This window comes from Mastigoproctus giganteus, chromosome 3 (genome assembly GCF_048544385.1).
Source record: "Mastigoproctus giganteus isolate SK-2022 chromosome 3, ASM4854438v1, whole genome shotgun sequence".
Taxonomy (NCBI): Eukaryota; Metazoa; Arthropoda; class Arachnida; order Uropygi; family Thelyphonidae; genus Mastigoproctus; species Mastigoproctus giganteus.
In genome coordinates, this window is record NC_143577.1 from 228,156,416 (window position 1) to 228,174,685 (window position 18,270).

Below are 18,270 nucleotides of genomic sequence, written 5' to 3' on the forward strand. Positions count from 1 at the left end.
CTTATGAAGATGTGGGCAAAAGAAGCGGTTTAAAAGCACAGACTCAAAAGCGCCGTATTCAGCAGTCACGGGCTTGAACCCCGGTCACTCAAGGCACGTGTACTTATGCACCCGCGCGCCTGACCACTAGGCTACGGCGGCCCATAGTCGACCTACGTAGCACAGATAAGGTGTCAGTGGTTCAGTAGGTAGTAAAATTCCGAGCCTGATGGGTAAAAGGAAGGATTTATCGGACTTTGATAAAAAAACAGATTGTGGGTGCTCTACGAGCTGGTGCCTCGATTTCCCAAACGGCTAAACTGGTGGGGTGTTCGACAGCAGCCGTAGTTAAAGTGTACCAGGACTGGCGTCAAAATGGTGAAACAACGACCCGACGGCAAAATTGCAAAGGTCAGCGAAAGGTTGATGTTAGAGGTGAGCGCCAGGTCCGACGACTCGTACAGGTGCAGCACTGTTGAAGAGTTGACTACCCAATAAAACATGGGCCAACCCAGAACAATATCTGTCATGACCATGGATCGCACGCATGGGCTATACCAGCAGATGATCCCTACGGCATCCTCTCTTAACCAAGGTTCATCGGCATAAAGGACTCGCCTGGTGCAAAGAGCATGCCAGTTGGACTTGGCGTCAACAACATTGATCCATCGTGCATGGTATCAAAAGTGCAGGCCGATAGAGGCGGTTGTATGGTGTGGAGCATGTTTCACTGGCAGGAACTTGAACCCCTAGTGCATGTGGAACAACGTATCAGTGGTCTCCGCTATCATCAACTGCTTGCTGACTATGTACACCTCGCTATGTTACACTTTTTTCCAAATGGCGATAGTGTCTTCAAAGATGATAATGCGCCGAGCCATCGGGCACTTGTTGTGCAGAAATGGTTTGAGGAACACAGTTCTGACTTCTAGCATATCGACTGGCCTCCGAATTGCCACCGATATCAATCCCATAGAGCACTTGTGGGACACTATGGAAAGACATATCAGGCGTCTGGAGACACCAATCACCTCCATACCTACATTGCTGACCGCATTACACACAGCTTGGTTGGCCATACCTCCCGAACGCTTCCGACATCTTGTTGAATCAATGCCACGTCGGATTACATTCGTGCTGTACTGAGGGCAAAAGGAGAACCTACGAAGTATTAGGTAGGTGGTCATAATTCAGTGATCACTCAGTGTATATCTCTTTGATGATAAATCATTTTTTGCAGGGTAGCCTGATTAAACCTACAACGTTGAAAGATTCAGAGGAAGCCAACACAAAATTGTCAAGGGAGAAAAACTGGTCATTATTATTATACACTGAGTGGCTATTTTATTAGGTACCACTACCTTACAGCGAGTATATCCACTTCATTATTCATAACAGTCTGGATTCGCCATAGCATGGACTTATGTTTCGAGGTGTCGAAACCATGCCACAGGGATACTAGTCCACATTAACTCAATTGCCTTCTACAGTTGTTCACAAATTGGATTGATAAAAGATAAAAAAATGGTTGCAGATCTCTACTCCGAAATCTCGTCCTACTTTAATCCACAGGTGCTCAATTCGGTCTGGTGAATTGGGGAGGCCACAGAAGTAGTCTGAATTCAGTGTCATGTTCCTGCAACCAATTCTGTAAAATTCTGGTCTTTTGACATGGCACATTATCCTCTTGGGAGAACCAATTAGCAGAGGAACACACTGCATCCATGAAGCAATGCAGTTGGACACAATTTCCAGCTAACGTGTGGTATCCAAATGTTTCTTCACTGATAAAAGGGCCCATTACGCACCACAAAAACTCTTCTCTCACCATTTCACTCGCACCAGCAATATTTTGAGACTTGCAGGATGGGCTAATGGATTAATGCCATAATCTTTTTCCACTCATTCTCATCCGCGAAAAGGTACCACGAGTTGGTTGACCAACCGCAGCCTTTCTTACGCTGCACAAGTTTTGTCAGTATTCACTGCTGTCTTACAACAACGAGCTGTTTCCAACCACAGGATAACCACTGGCTAGCTACAATGGTATGTGAAAACGCTAGAAAGATTGCAGTTTCCAAGATACTCAATAATGGTGCTTGTGGCGCCGAATGCCATGTCCATTCAATCATTTAAATCTTTCGTCGTGTTCATTCTCGCACATACATAATCCCTACTTATCTGTTCACCTGCTTTATATCGCATGGTACGAACATGTGATGCAGTTACTAGAGTTTTATTGTACGGTTTTAGGCGCATCAGCAACTTAGGCCTTGTTGCGCCGTATATAATGTCTGTAAATTGCTTGTGTTCTGGGGTCGGTTTGCTAGTTGTTGTAGGGTTTTAGGAGCATTAGCGACTAAGGCCATATTGCTCCATATATACTGTCTGTAAATTGCGTGAGTTCCATGGTCGGTTTTCTCTTTTGCTGGACGAAAAACCAGAGTTCTGGGAGATAAACCATGTCGCCTTCGCCCGAGACCAATAGTTTACAAGATGGTATATACTGCAAAAATAAAAATAATAAAAAATGGAATGAACACGTACTCCTGTATTCGAAGAAGGAGAGGATGAAGTATAAAAATATTTTTTCCCAATTTTGCAGCTTACAATATTATCGACATCTTATCTGATAAATTATTTCACCCAAGTTTCCTCTAACACGTATACAAACAGATCAGATTTGGCTATGAATCAGAAGTTTGTGTAACAACGAGTCAATGTCACCTCTGGCCGCGATTTCGTTTCATCAGCATTTATTGAATTGTTCGATTGGACAACTTGGCAAAATAATGATTTTGAGGTGAGGTTTCGTTCTTGGGTTTTCGGTCAGGCACCCATATTACTCACAAAGTAGTCCTTGAAAATTAAAACCGCACGCTTTTAATAATCGGAAACATTAAAACCAGTTTTGTAAACAGCCAACAAGAGGTTTAGACATGCGCAGTATATGAAATATAAATTAGTAAAATGGTAGAAAGATCCAGTTATTAATATAGATAATAGTAAAATAAGGGGCCACGATAAAGTAAATAATCACGCACGGAAAGTATACAGAGTTTTTGGAAGCGAACTGTCATCTACGTTAATGAAGTTCGGATACAATTCATATACTTGCAGATGACCTTATATGCAAAAGCGCAGTCTTATTATGTATTGGGGGCGAAATAATGGCTGACAGCATAGAAATTACAAGTCCTGTTATTCTAGATAATTTTTTGTAGGTGTCTTGTACCACCTAAAAGCCATGTGTCTGTATTAATGTGTGTCAGGGTCGGATGTAGTTATGTTGGCTGAAATACAATTGAAATGTCTGCAACAGTATTTTTAATGTCCTAAGATTTTTTGGTTGATCATTACTTGTGTGTGCGCCAGTGCGTGGAGATTGAAAATGGTTCCTTGGTTAACAGACCAGCAGGGATTCAGTTATACATTTTTCTTGCACTTGACAGAATATCCTTATACGGGCCCCTACACAGCGAACTCAAGAGAAAATTTTCAGATAATGATGCTCGAAACATCTGAGGCTATTATTGATTTTTTTATAAAAATAATTAAATTTAATTACGTTTATAAATTAATTCAGGATATACTCAATCACAATCAATATTTAAACTCTTCTGGTTTGGTCATAACTAGAATATTGATGATGGAGGTATAGAAAAGCAGAGGAATGAAATCGTCCACCACATCACTGATACTACTTTGAAGGACTTTCACAGTTCAGATGACGACGCCTTGTTTGTAATCCCCCCCCCCCCCTTTAACAGATGCTGAAGCTCTAGAATGAAACAATTTCCTAAGGATAACAGTAAAGGCTAATTAGTCATTGCAAATGGTGGATACAAGATAAAATGTATTTTATTCAAAAATTTAATTGTAACGTGTGGTGAAAAGAGAAGAAAAAAATGTAATTTAGATACAGGGCCGCCGCAAGTGCGTGGTAGGCGTCGCTTCGGGCACCTGTTTAGGAGGGCGCCAAAATTTTTTTTTATATTGCTTTCCGACTGGTTATCATTTATTACTATTCAAAATTTAGGGCGGCAAATAGGGTTGCAGCGCTACTGTTTAGATGAATGGTTGAGAACAAGTTTAAACATGTCAGCGAAGTTCATTTAACACTCACTTTAGCGAAGTGTGAAGGTACTTCCCAAGAGTTGCTTTTGTATTGCACTTCTCCATTGGAGAAGTATATATACACTGAATGGACAGAAATCATGGGATACCTACTTAGTAACGGGTAGGCCCACCTTTCGCCCGGATAAGGGCAGTCACACGGCGAGGCATTGAGTCCACTAGTTCACGAAAGTGTTCACAGGTATTTCCATCCATGCTTGCTGCACCGATGTCCATAATTCCGTCGCATTTCTGGGTGGAGAATCCAAAACTCGAACGGACCTTTCCATAGCATCCCAAAGATGCTCCACACCACAGGGTTCATGTCCGTTGAACGGGGTGGCCATTCCATGGTGGTAAAATCTGTGAAATGCTCTTCGAACCATGTTCTAGTCATCACGGCTCTGTGGGGAGGTGCACTGTCCTGCTGGAAGAGTCCATTGCCCTGTGGGTGCACGATGACCATGAAGGGATGCAGATGGTTTGCAAGGCTGGACACGAACCTGGACCGTTCAGAGATGCGTCTAGACGTAGCAGAGGTCCCAGCGTGTGCCAGTTGAACACACCCCGGACCATTACCGACCGCCCACCTGCCTGAACAGTTCCTTGTTGACATGACGGGTGCATAGCTTTGTGCAGTTTCCGCCAGATACGCACCCTCCCGTCCGCTCGAAATAATTGGAAACGGGGCTCATCGGACCAGAAGCCCCGTTTCCAATCATACAAGGCCCAGTGCCAATGTTCTTCCACCCAATTGAGGCGTAGAGTCCTGTGTCGTGGTGTTAGCAATGGGACTCTGGTGGGTCCCATAACCTATTGCGGCTAATGATCGCTTGGTCTTGGTAGAGACGTTTCCGGCACCTCCCTCGTTGAAGTCGGCGGTGATTTGCGTGTCGCTCTCCGGTTGGCTGAAACAATGCGATACAGACGTCGACGGCCACTTTTATCCATCACCTTTCTGCACCCACAGCGCTGTCCACAATGAGATGTTATTCGGGAAATGGCGTATTCCCGATACACTTGATACTGTCGAACGGAGATAGTGCAATTTCTGTACCACATCCGCGATAGATTGACCCATGCGTCGGGCACCCACTATCATCCCTCTTTCAAAGTCAGTTAATTCACGACTTTTATCCACACTAACATCGAATTACCGTCTACGTGAATGCAGTGTACCTATATACCTGCCAAGCAATGGGTTCATCCACTGGGCAATGCGACTGGGACGTTGCACGTTGCCCAGAAACCCCATGAATTCTGTCTTTTCAGTGTATTTTTTAATTTGAAGTGTATACCACTAGCCAGAACATGGTCTCGATCCTGGTTGGAGTCTCCACTGCTACTACACAATGAGGATATGCCCTACTTGTACAATAATACTTTAAACTCATTGGCCAGAAAATTAGAAACATTTATTCAATATTTAGTAGGACCACCTTTTTGCCCAAATTACACATTCTACTGGATATCTGGGAGAGTCTAGCACTATTTGACTATTCTTCCATCAGGATATTTGTCAGCTGCTGTATTGTGATTGGTAGAAAACTTCAAAGCCAAATTGCCCTTCCTAACATATCCCAGACATTCTCGACTGGATTCAGATCTAGAGAAATACGCGACCAGGTTACATGCTAGAAATCTTGAGAATGTTCTTCGAACCATTCAGATAAAATTTTTGGACGGTGGATAGTTGTGTTGTCTTCTTGAAAGAAGACATAGCAATCCGGGTAAAAATGAAGCAATGCAAGGTGTAAATGGTCACATAAAAAAGACATCACTGGAAGTAACACCATGATACCACCTCCAGCCGGTTGAGTGGTGGACACGATACAGTCTGGATGCATGGCTTCATGCGCCACATTTTAATCCTAATATTGGTGCAAAAAAGTGTAAATTAAGACTCGTCAGATCACATGATCTTTTTCCACTATTCTGCAGTCTAGCTTGGCGTTGGCGGCACCACCCCAGTCGAAATTTTAGATTTTTTTTTTACAGAAAAGAAGTGGCTTTACTATAGGTACACGACTAACAAATTCTAGATTCTTCATCTCCCACCATATAGTTCGGTTGGAAATAGATCTTTCTTTCGCTAAATTGAATTTTTCAAACATTTGTTGCACATTTGACCTTCTGTTCTGACGCATAATTCGCTTTTAATTGATGCGGTCTCTCTCTTGGAGTACCAACTTTCTGCCGAATTTCTTCCTTTTAAAGCTCCAATCTCCTTTCGTCTTCATTGATTGTATACCTTTGAGATGGTTACTTTCGACAGTGATTTCCTTTGTTTTCTCAATTGTTGCACTTGCTGAACGTGCTCCAACAATAACATCTTTCTGAAAATCGGAAAGATCACCTGTCTTCATGATCAGACTGACTAAGAATCATCAGGAAAGCGAACAGCATTTATCTGATACTAAGGAACCTGTGATCACACCATGTGGAAACTTATATTTGCATACTATTTAATTATCAGTTAACGCCAATTGCAAAACGTTTCAAATTTTTTGGCTAGCGAGTGTGGCTATCGTAGCACGAGGCTTTTGCCCTAAATTACTCGATCAAGTTTTTTTTTTTTGGTTAGTCTTCAGTACAAGGTTTTTATTCATGGATCTTTCGACAATGGGTGATAGGCAGGTCTAGCTACAGCCTGCTGATTAGCAGTGACTGGAAGATCTAGTCGTGGGAGGAAAATCTCTTCCCGATTTTAAACCAGCCCTTTCCGATAGTTTTAAATTGGCAAACGAAATTTTGCACAGGAATAGATAGCAAAACGGCGTTCACTCTAACCCAAAATCGTGGCTATTAGCAGCCAATCATTGTGAAGAAGTTGGAGGAGCTAGACCTGCCTATCACTCATTGTCGCAAAGATCCATGGGTACGAACCTTGTACTGAAGCCAAACAGTTTTTTTTTTTTTTTAAACTTATTTTGTGTCACAGTAGAAGTGAATTCATTCACGTGTAGGTTTTAGTTTCAGCTCTTCGTGCCATCTATGAATCACTGCAGGAAATGCAATGCTTATCGATATGACTTGCTTTCAGTTATGTAATTTAATTACAATATTTTACCATTCACGTACAGGGGTAGCACCGGATGCACGTAGAAAGAGTAGCAGTAGTCAATAGTGAACATTTAAGTTCTGATAGATCTGACATTCACTAATATCCTTAAACATAACAAAATTCTTATTTTTACCAGCTTCTATAAATGAAATCGCAAACCTATAATAAGCCGTCCATTACTGAATGAGTGATGTGACACACTCGTAACAAAGTCAGAAGGAATATCAAAGGTCAAGAAGATGATTGGCAGTTTTGGGCCTTCATGCGTTGGCTGAAACATGCCAAAAAAAAAAAAAAAAAAACTACCTGCATAAATAGCAGAAATTCCAACACCTGACGAACTGGTATCGTGGTATCAAATTTGCCTTTGCAAATCATTGGAGTAATTCTTTCTTTTTAATGCTGAATTACTACCAGTGACTAATTAGTGCCAATCATTATGCAAATATTGATTAATTAACATTACAAAACTGTAATGTTAATTAATCAATGTATGCACCACCTGGGAAAAATTCTTCCCAAGTTTCACTAAGGGTTAACGGGCGTATCACCATTGATCATTATAACTTGACTTAATGTTTTGGGGTTGGTTAGATCACCTTAATATACAAATTATCGATTAACCTCCATTACTGACAGATTCATTAATTTACAGCAGTAGATAATTAACTGAACAAACAAGTAAACAAATACTAGCGGACGAGCCCTGTAAACTTATTTACAAAGCCACGATTATAAGTAAGGACCGAGATAGATTTTACGTATTATCCACGGTTTTAATTATTTGTACAGTATTAAGGCATCTGATAGTCCACTTTTATAATCAACGTATACAGCGCATTTCAAAAGTATGTGCAATAAATACTGGATGTATATTAGGATTCAAAATAAAAAGTTACATAAAAACATATGTCCGAAAACTATTTCTAAGCTATTGCATTAAACTTTCAATAAGGCAAACAAACCTTGGTTTTCAACGCAATGGTGCGAATAATAATTTACAGCCACATCCCATTGCAAACTAGGGAGGCGACCCACAGGTTTAGGGGAGGTTAGAAGGCTTCCCAATTTTTAATTTTCTAATCATGTATTTCGATTATAAGTTTATTCTATTAGTTTGACAATTCGTGATGTATTCGGTAGTAAGAAAACGTGGGGAGGGCCCGCTGTATGAAGTTTTGAAATTGGAATAAAGGAGACGCTGTACAAAAATATTAAGAAACCCTGTTCTATTTGGCAGCCGCACTATGTCAGCAATTTAGTCTTCGACGTCTTGATGGACTTGCTGTCGTCCTCACAGGGCAACAACCCTTCCCCTCAAACGTTTACCAAAAATGTTAGCCAATTCGTAGTACAATCATCTTGCTTAATTATAAATTCATAAATACTAACCATGATAATAAAAAGACTTAATAAATTATGTCTGTATACAATACATATTATATTAACATTGTATATATTTTGTTACTTATTAAATTTTATTTTGTTCATTCTTTTAATTTTATTTCTGTTTTTATTCCAGACATCATTTCTAACGTTGTCAATATTATTATGTTTCCAAAGCCGTACTTCTTTCTAATTGCCCGACGAATTGTTCAGATTAAGTTTCTGGACCTTGAATTAAGATTTTAAATGAACAATCTATATGCAGCAAATTATTGAAAATAAATCAAACAAATCGAATCGAGACCAATCATATCGTAAAAAGCTTAAGTGGGCCCTGACCACTGTCCACTTGCGCATGGCTGTTGTCCTCAGCTATAAAGTTTTTTTTTAACAATACTTTTAAAAGAACTGAACTGTTTTAAAATCAGCTTTTTATGTACACAGACTCCCCACCTTCGTACCTAGGCGAACTCGTGTTCCTCCCAAACTAAAAAAACATGGTGACGTCATTCAGTACGATCTTCTCGATCCAATGGTTGCACCATCGGAACTGAAGAGAATCTGGAAATAAATCCATCCACCAAGAGTTCGATAGTGTTGGTTGAGGGCCTCATTCTTTTGACAATCGTATACTGAAGCCATTTTTTAGCTTTTTTTTCTTCAGTAGAGTGTGGTCTTTAATTCCGAGAAATTGTTTCTAGTACAGTAGTACCAGGAGAGGTTATTTCGATGTTCTTTAGGTTTGGTTTATTCAGCAGCAATGCAATTCAGGCCACGAGTCATCAGCGTCTTGTCTACATATTGCGCATGTTTTAAGGCTTAGGCTGAAATTTAGTATCTGGTACCCCTCATGTTAAGCTACGTGACGAACGGAAAGTTGCGTGAAGAACGTAAATTGAGAAGAATAGTTTAATTAGAAGGTAAAAAAAAACAGCACTTATAAGAGGAGTCATGTTTTTAATCGACTTTCATTTTTGTCTAGTGAAAAGAGGTTAGGTTTTTACGCGACTTCGGGAGGGATTCAAGCAAAAACCGGTCGTTGGCCACAGCCAGGGGATACCGAATACTAAAATTTTACCAAGGCTTTTTTTGCGTATTGAATTGTAGGAAGAAAAAAAAAAAAAAAAAAAGCGAACATGACACTACCATCAAGGCTTGCAATACGCTTCCTCGAGATTAATTAAGATTTTTATTGCAAATAACGAAATATAATTTAAGACAAAATTATACGTAGAGTTACTTATACATCTATATATAAACTTTTGATTACTCTCGTTTCAAAGAATTTAATATAAATCTGTCATTTTAATTTTTTGTTTCCAGTGATACATATTGCATTGTTTCCCCAAGATGGTAATAATTTTACCTTGCCAAAGTTAAGAAAACTAATATTATATAATATACACACAAACTAAACTGTACCTCAACGCTCCTAAATACGCTTCCTACAGTGTGATACTTCTTCACTGTGACTAATCACCATGTCCCCTACTATCATGCAGATCACCCCAAGGTTCAGAAGATGCCACGCTTAACTAACTCATAGGTACTACGGGTCGATGAACTTAAGATACTGAAAGATATCAGTCTTCCCTGATTAAAAAGCAACCCCCCCCCCCTTCATTCATATGACTTATTTGTTTAGCCTGCTCTAAATATTACTGATTATATAATATTTCCAGTTAAAGATTAGAAATTGTAAGTAACATTAATTCTTTTCGAAAGTATTTACACAGAAAATTATACGTATATACACTATAAATTAATAAAAAATTACACAGTTTTCACGAGACTTTTTCTGAAACAAATTTGTACATCTGGGAAGAAAGCTTATATTACAATCATATTAATGAAATATGAAAAACAGAATAAAATATTTCACGATAAATGGCTATTAAATTCGTTATTTTGCCTGTAAAGGAAAAAAACTGAATCTAATTATGGATTTCACGCGCAACAGCCACACGAACGTTCGTTTGGCTGTGCGCGTGAAATTAAACCAATAACAATTCGTTATACTAATATTCGATAGGAATAATCATTTGTATACAGAAATAACCTAACACGGCTTACCTGAAAGCCAGTATATTCGTTGAAGTAGTATCACGGCCAAACATGGGGTGGGTGGTAGTTCTTCATTTTGTACGTGTCACTGCACTCTACAAGAACGCCAGGAGGAAAGAAATCCAAATCACGTCCTTCGCTCTATTGCCGAAGCAGGTGGATGGTGAGTTTTTCTTCTTCTTTCAAGTTATGTCCGTCTTAGAAAATATTATTTGCTCGTATCACACCACCACTGTCCGAAATCAGGGGAGTACTACACGTTGTACCGTCATTTAGAAGATTTTCGGTTGCATTTCGACACATTTGGTAGATAAGTGCACGTGAGCTTACGGAATACGATACATGTTCACCTGCTCGTCACCTTGCAAGTAGAAAGCCGGAATTTTCCCGGCAGTCTTGGCTCGTAGAACCGGTTCCCCCTTTTGCCGGTGAAAGTGTAATCAGTAGTCGCAGTAAAGGAGCTCGTTGAAGGCCAAGAAAAAGCGCGAACTGCTTAAGGGTTAAACGTAGATAAACGTATCCTCACCAACGAAGTCTCCTTTTAAGCACACGAGGAATTATGCGCATTCGCTAACGAAATCGAAGAAACTTGACAAATCAAGCGTCTTGGTACCGCCATGTATTTTGTTACTGCGATATGTTAAAGCTTGTCACCTGCCAGCGCACAGCTGAAACTACTGCTGGTTGTCATAGTAACAGCTGACCAAACAACAAGTTTCATATACGTACCAGCAGGCGGTGGCGTTCGAGTCGTCTGCTATCGGCGAATATTTGTTCAATATGAACGCAGCGTTTTCGCTCTTTGAAGAAAAACTTCTTGGAATCTGAAGAAAGGCTAATGTTAATTTAGATGATTATTAGAGCGTATTGAAGTTGAAGAGTGCTTTTAAAAAGAGCGAATAGCCAGCTAGATCTGGGACAAGTAATTTGTGCCTGGAAGGCATGTGTGTGTGTGTGTGTGTGTGTGTGTGTGAAAAATTTTAAAGCGTGGCCTATCCTTTAATTTAGACGCACTGTCCCATATCCAATTTTTGAAATGTTTACGTAGTGTGGAGGGAAAGAAAACTAGGTATGAAGTACAGCGAGCTAAAACTGGATCGGGGAAGGGATGCGAGTAGTTTAATGTGTTTGATGTGACAATAATGGCACCCAGTTTTCATTAAAAATAAAAACAGGGGAGGGAAGAAATATAATTGCTTTTTGTTATAATATATAAACAAGGTGGTATTCTTCAGAAGGATAAAAATACACCAAAGCGTCCGTTATATTAGCTCTAAATTTTATAATACCGTATTTTATTTTTATTGACTACCAGACATTTCTTTTAACTTCTATAACCTAAATTCTCTTATGGATTATTTATTTATTTTTAAATTATTCAACTCTGTAATCTGCAAAATTGTACCGCATTGTTTTATAAGTTTATCAATGAAGTTTCTTCTATAAAATTTTCCGATTCTTATAGATTTTAAAAAAATTATTTCAGATTAAACTTTTTTCAGACTTGAAGAGCGAGATGCGCACTGAATGGGGGAAGAGAAATTAAATACCTTTTGCTAAAGATAAAAATCTGACCCACGGACGGGTTGTGTGTGTGTGTGTGTGTGTGCATATCGGAATTTGTACAATAAACTCCCGAATTCGAAAACTATACTGCAAGAAAAAAAATTATCACCTCATTTTAAAAACATGTTTTTCTGTAGCCTAATTCTTGTTATAATTTTTTTAACTAATAGATATTTTCAATCTAATTATTGGGTTTTTATAAGTTAGTTACTAAATATTGTGTTTTAAATGTAACAGTTTTAAAAATATATTCATTAATGAGAACTTTACCCAAAATGAATAGTTGAAAAAAACAAAGAAAAAAATGTCGGTGATAGTAATATCACCGACATGCGTCGCTACCGACGCGGACACATTGCTAGAGATTCTAGCGTAACCCGCACCTTCTGGAAACCATACAGATGCTAACAAGTTCTGGAATAGAGTCCATTGCACATACATCAAAGTATGTCGTACCACGATGCAGCACGTCCTACGTGAGAGCTTCCTCCTACAAGGTCGTTGCCTATCGTAATATCCTCCTGGGTAATACAATTGGTAGGGTTGCCGTCCTCCCCACATCGGGTGGAAAAAACCTGAGCTGGAGTTATGGGCTCTTTTCACAAGTTGGCTGAGTTAGCCGGTTTCAGGCGAGGGCAGCATGATTTTCCTTCGGAAACTTGGGTTTTTCATCCAGCAAAACAGAAAATCGACCTCAGAACACACATAATTTACAGAAATATACCTAGAGCACTATGGCTTTAGTCGCTGATGCTCCGAAAACCCTACTACTAGCTAGGCTTCATTCTGCACCGATTATCAAGGAGTTTTTAGTAAAGTTTGAGAATGTAGAGAACTAGCTCCCTCTTATTTACTGATTTATTTTCCCCAGACTACTTGTTGCCCAAAATCAAATCCACACTGGAAGGACTGCGTCCATTTTATATCAGTTTGCGTGTCTTACTAGAAGAAAGACCCAATTATCTAAGCCCTCATGACTAGCACAGTTCATATAATCACATCACTGTCCTCCCCACACCAGGTGGAAAAGATCTGAGTTTGAATCCTCTCAATGACGAGAAGAATTTTTATGGGCATTTTCACAAGGTGGCTGAGTTAGTCGGTCTCAGGCATGGTTTTTTCTCCTGGAAACTCGAGTTTTTCGTCCAGCAAACAGTAAATCGACTACAGAATACTAGCAATTTACAGACATATTATATACGGCGCAAACCCTACAGTTACAATTTTCTAGGAGGAAAAAACTGTTTCCTGTATTCGAGACGGCCTTAGTGTGAAATGGCTCATAAAAGTTCTTTGAGCCACTAACAGGATCCCAGCCACCTTTTTTCAACAAGGTGTGAGGGGACGATGATTATAATAACCACACGCTACCCACGAGAACACACTCCAAGAAATGCGACAAAGGAACTGGTGGTAGTCAGTTCAAATGCTTTTAAAAATATATCTTTCTAACAGTTCCACGAGTGATCTCACAAGTGTGTAGTTTCACAGGGCGATTACGTTAAAAAATATTGCCAGTTTTTTTTTTTTTTCATATCACATCTGCTTTTTTTTTAATTGACTCAGCCTCGGAATTAAATTGTCAAACCTTTTTACAAACACTCCAACAAACATAACGAAATCAAAATCTGTTAGCTCGATCCTTAGAAAAGCAGGATGAATAAAACTCACTCAGTCTTGTTAATAATATTATAATTTACTTACATTATTAGATGTAATTTCTTTTGATGAGACACGTGACTTACCAATATTATCTATTCGTCATCTTTCATAAAATCTAGACTTTACAAGCGAGAAACAGGAGCTCGTACATTAAAATTGATTTGTATGATAAAAAATCTCCGTTTAATTAACCTGAATTGCAACTGTAGATATTTGTTATGGAAAATACGTAATAACTTACTTGGACTCATTACTTATCAGTCAGATATCTTTAGCAATATCAAATTAATGTGAAATAGTTTTCGTTTTCAATGAAGTGATATGTCCCATATATATTCCGCTAGGGGGATGATTGTGTCCGGCTGTCTGTATGATATGCTCCGTAAACTTTTCTTGTTTTGTGTGTTTTTTATTTAAAGTATTAAGTTCCTATTAGTGCCACCACATAAGGATAGGCCCTTGGACTGCCAGGTGCAAGTACTGTATTATTTGAACGGACAACAGATAAGTATTAAATGAATTTCTGCATGTTCAGTCCGCTACTCCATACAAGCGCTTTCAGCCATTATCTTGTAGTTCAACTTATACATGTGTCCAACAGACACTTGACCTTGACCAGGCATTAGAGTTTTGCTTAGCCGCTCTGTTCTTCCCTCCCTACTTAGTCCCCTGCTCCCTGTGGATTTCACTGCAGGGCAACTAAGGCGACCGGCTGGTCACAGTGCCTATTGCTTGCTAAACCACAACTGTGGTGATATTAAATTATCTAGTAAAACTACAGTAACTGAATTCAATATGACAAATACTACCTCCTGTCAAAATTCTAACGTCTGCACCATCTGTGGGACCAGCTCTGACCCCATTGTCCAATGTATTGAGTGCAAACAATTAATATGCAATGACTGTACACATTCTGACCTGAAAAAATTAAATAAAAGTCGGCGGAAATCATTCTGTTGTGATAGATGTCGACTCAGAAATTCTCAGAAAAGCCCTATAACTGTTGCAACGCCAAACAGCACGGAACCTGAGTCACTTTCCTCCTCTTCGGCTAACAAAGTTGAAATGCCGTACTCTAGTACATTTGAGACAAATATCATGCCAATAACTAGAAATACCGACTCTGAATCGTACATGGATGAAGCCTCTAATCCTTCTTTGTTGTCGCATCAAATCTCAGATGCATCAACTCAAACATCTGTGCTGTCAGAAGATCTCAGCGCTAACTCCTTCCCTACGGAAACTCTGAATCCAACCTTTGGTATTCTGCAATCAACTGAATTCCAGGAACTACTCTTTAACACTATGCAGAAAATCCTCATTCAAACTCATCTAATCAGTGCACCTCATACTGCAAACTCTGAAATTCTCCTGGATTCTAATACACTCAATGAAGGAAACAGCGAGCTATACACGGAGATTTGTGGTATAAAAACAATATTAGCTAATCAACAGGCTGAAATTTCTGACATTAACGCCCAAATTAAAAATCTCACATCAGTTATGTCTTGCCACTTAAGGGAAGCTAGGAAGAATTCTGAACCTACTCTCGACACCAATGGGCTCAAAGTGAATACGAATTCTTCATTAACTGACGATGCCCTCAGTACTGAGACCAGATCTTCACCTTCCACCGGCCTCAATACTTCTACTGCTGCAAATATTAACTTGCCCAAGCCTGCTAACATTCATGATTCAAGTCATTCAACTGAGCAATTTATTGCCAAACAGACTCTGTTAGATGATTCTTCTGATGTAAACAGAACCACTCCTCCCACCTACTCTCCTCTGCGGAACAGTTCTGTCTGTACTTCTATTTCACAAGCTCAGAGTCACCAAGCGGAATCCTCTTCAACATCAGTTAAGGCAACATATGCAAAAATAACTGCTGCCACATCTAATGAGGTCTGCAAACCTGTCTGTAGATCTGCCGCCACAGTGAGTAAACCTGTTTCTAATTGCCAGTCTCAAATATCGCACCAAAGATCAAAACAGAACAAACCGTCAGAAAATATTAAAGCATCTATATCTCAAGGTACTTTCTCCAAGCTTCCAGCCATAACTCATCAAACACAGAATGTAACTACTGCAGAAAAATCTCAGTTACTCAAACACAAGTATAATATCACAATTATTCCCACAAAAGACCGAATTTTTCTTTCTAGACTTGGACCCTCCACTAAATCTGAAGATCTTATCAACCTAATTAAAGAAGAATATGGTTTCGGAGTAGATGTCCGTTCTCTGAAGACACGATGTCCCGCCTACTCATCTTTTATAATAACATGCCTTCCATCACAAACAGAAAAAGTGTTGAATCTAAGATCCCTTTTATCAGGGGCTCTAGTAAAACGCTTCACGGACAGACCATCAAGGGAGTCCAAAATCTCCTCTCCACCGGCATAGCAATCAGATACCCTGCTATCTACACATACTACGTTCTCCTCTCGTCATAGAATCCCCAGATCCCAACTGTTCAGTGTTTACCTTCAGAATTGCAGGAGTATAATTAGCAACCTAAACCACTTCAGAGCAATCCAAGGCTCACATATTTACGACATTTACCTGCTCACTGAAACCTGGCTCTCCATTGATATTGATGATCAGGAGATTATAGATGGACAATATACAATCCATAGAAAGGACAGAGGATCTCGTGGAGGCGGAGTAGCTATTATACATTCTAACCATATACTCTGTGAAACTGCATCAAATTTCACAAATATTGAATCAGTATACTGCCTTCTTCATCTTGGCAAGTTAAAGGTTTTAATAGTATTGCTTTATTTTCCACCTCCCTTAACTAATATAGACCTCCAGTACTTAGAAAGCTCGCTGGAATCAATCTTCCCACTAATTCAATCTGCCGACATAGCAATGGTTTTGGGTGACTTTAACTGTCAAATGGCCAATTTAGAATCTTCTTCTCCATCACTGCAGACTAGGGCTCTCTTTAATATGCTTCACAGCTATGGTCTGGAACAAATTTGCAACTTTCCAACCAGAGAAAATGCCTACCTCGACCTAATATTTTCCTCTACTCATATAGATGTTCACACCGACAACCCCATATTTCACTCGGATCATTCACCAATTACTTTTGACATCACAGTGACTTCTCATAACTTCAAATGCAGCTCCCGTACTCCTCGATTCAATTTCAGAAAGGCTGACTGGCCTCTGCTCAACCTAGCTCTAAGAAACGTAGACAAGCAGCTCGCTGACGCTATGGATGACATCGATGTGCTCACCAACAACCTGATTAACTGTGTCCATTCAGTTATATCTGACATTGTTCCTCAATCCCATCTTACCGCACGCTCTACCTACCCGCACTGGTATAACAGTGAACTAATACGTAAAATTAAATCCAAAGAATTCTACAGAAACAAGTATAAGCAAACAGGTGACAGTCAATACTATGAAATATTCAGCCAACTCCGCAAAGAAGTGAAAACTCTCATATTAAACTCCTACAACATGTATACAGAGTCAGTTCAGGATAGTCTGCTTACTCACAGAGATATCAAACCATTCTGGAATTTCATGAAGCATAAGAACATAACCAGTAGAAAGTTACAACTCCGAAACGCAGATGGAATTCTCTTATCTGACGAATTCAGTATTGCTCAAGAGTTTGCCAAACACTTTTCTAGAATTCAAACAAATGATACATTGAGACCTGCCTCATTTCCTGACTTCACACCTGTTAAAGATGATATCCTCATTAATCTCTTTATCACTGATGAAGATTTAAACTCGGCATTAAAAAGCATGAAAAATGACTATACTAGAGGCCCAGATGACATTCCAGGCCTATTTTGGAAAAGGACTGTCACTACATTGAAACCCCTCATACTGCGGATCTTCAACCTGTCTCTCAGGCTGGGGAAGTATCCTAATCACTTTAAGCAGGTCAATATAGTTCCTATTTTCAAAAAAGGTGATAAAAATGACGTATGCGATTACAGACCCATAACCTTGCAAAACAGCCTGGCTAAACTCTTCGACACAGCAGTGCACAAACATCTCTTCGAATTCTTCAAGCCTTTTATCGATCAGAATCAACATGGTTTCTGCAGTGGCAAGTCAGTAGTCACAAATTTACTTCCTTTCTGGCAATACACCTCTGAAGCTCTTGATAACCACCTACAAGTTGATGCAGTCTACACAGACATATCTAAGGCATTTGATAAAGTCCCGCACGAACAACTTCTGGAAAAACTTAAGCTGTATGGCATCCGTGACCCTTTGCTCTCATGGCTACGCAGCTATATTACGCATCGTTCCTTGAGCGTTATCATCGATCAAGTGAACTCAGACTGTTTTATACCACTAAGCGGAGTACCACAAGGCTCTCCCTTAGGTCCTCTTCTCTTCATTGTTTTCGTAAATGATCTTCCTTCTTTCATCTACACCTCCAATGTTCAAGT

The 18,270-nt window shown here is 39.5% G+C and overlaps 1 protein-coding gene across 1 annotated transcript in view; it reads right to left on the bottom strand.

Annotated features, from left to right (window-relative positions):
* Positions 1–11,183, bottom strand: part of LOC150088811 (uncharacterized) — a 131,997-nt gene extending 120,814 nt beyond the window's left edge. The window contains exon 1 of the mRNA XM_090369669.1: positions 10,619–11,183. The gene's annotated coding sequence lies outside the window, so the exon portion shown is untranslated. The remainder of the gene's footprint in view (positions 1–10,618) is intronic.
* Between the last annotated feature and the right edge of the window lie 7,087 nt (positions 11,184–18,270).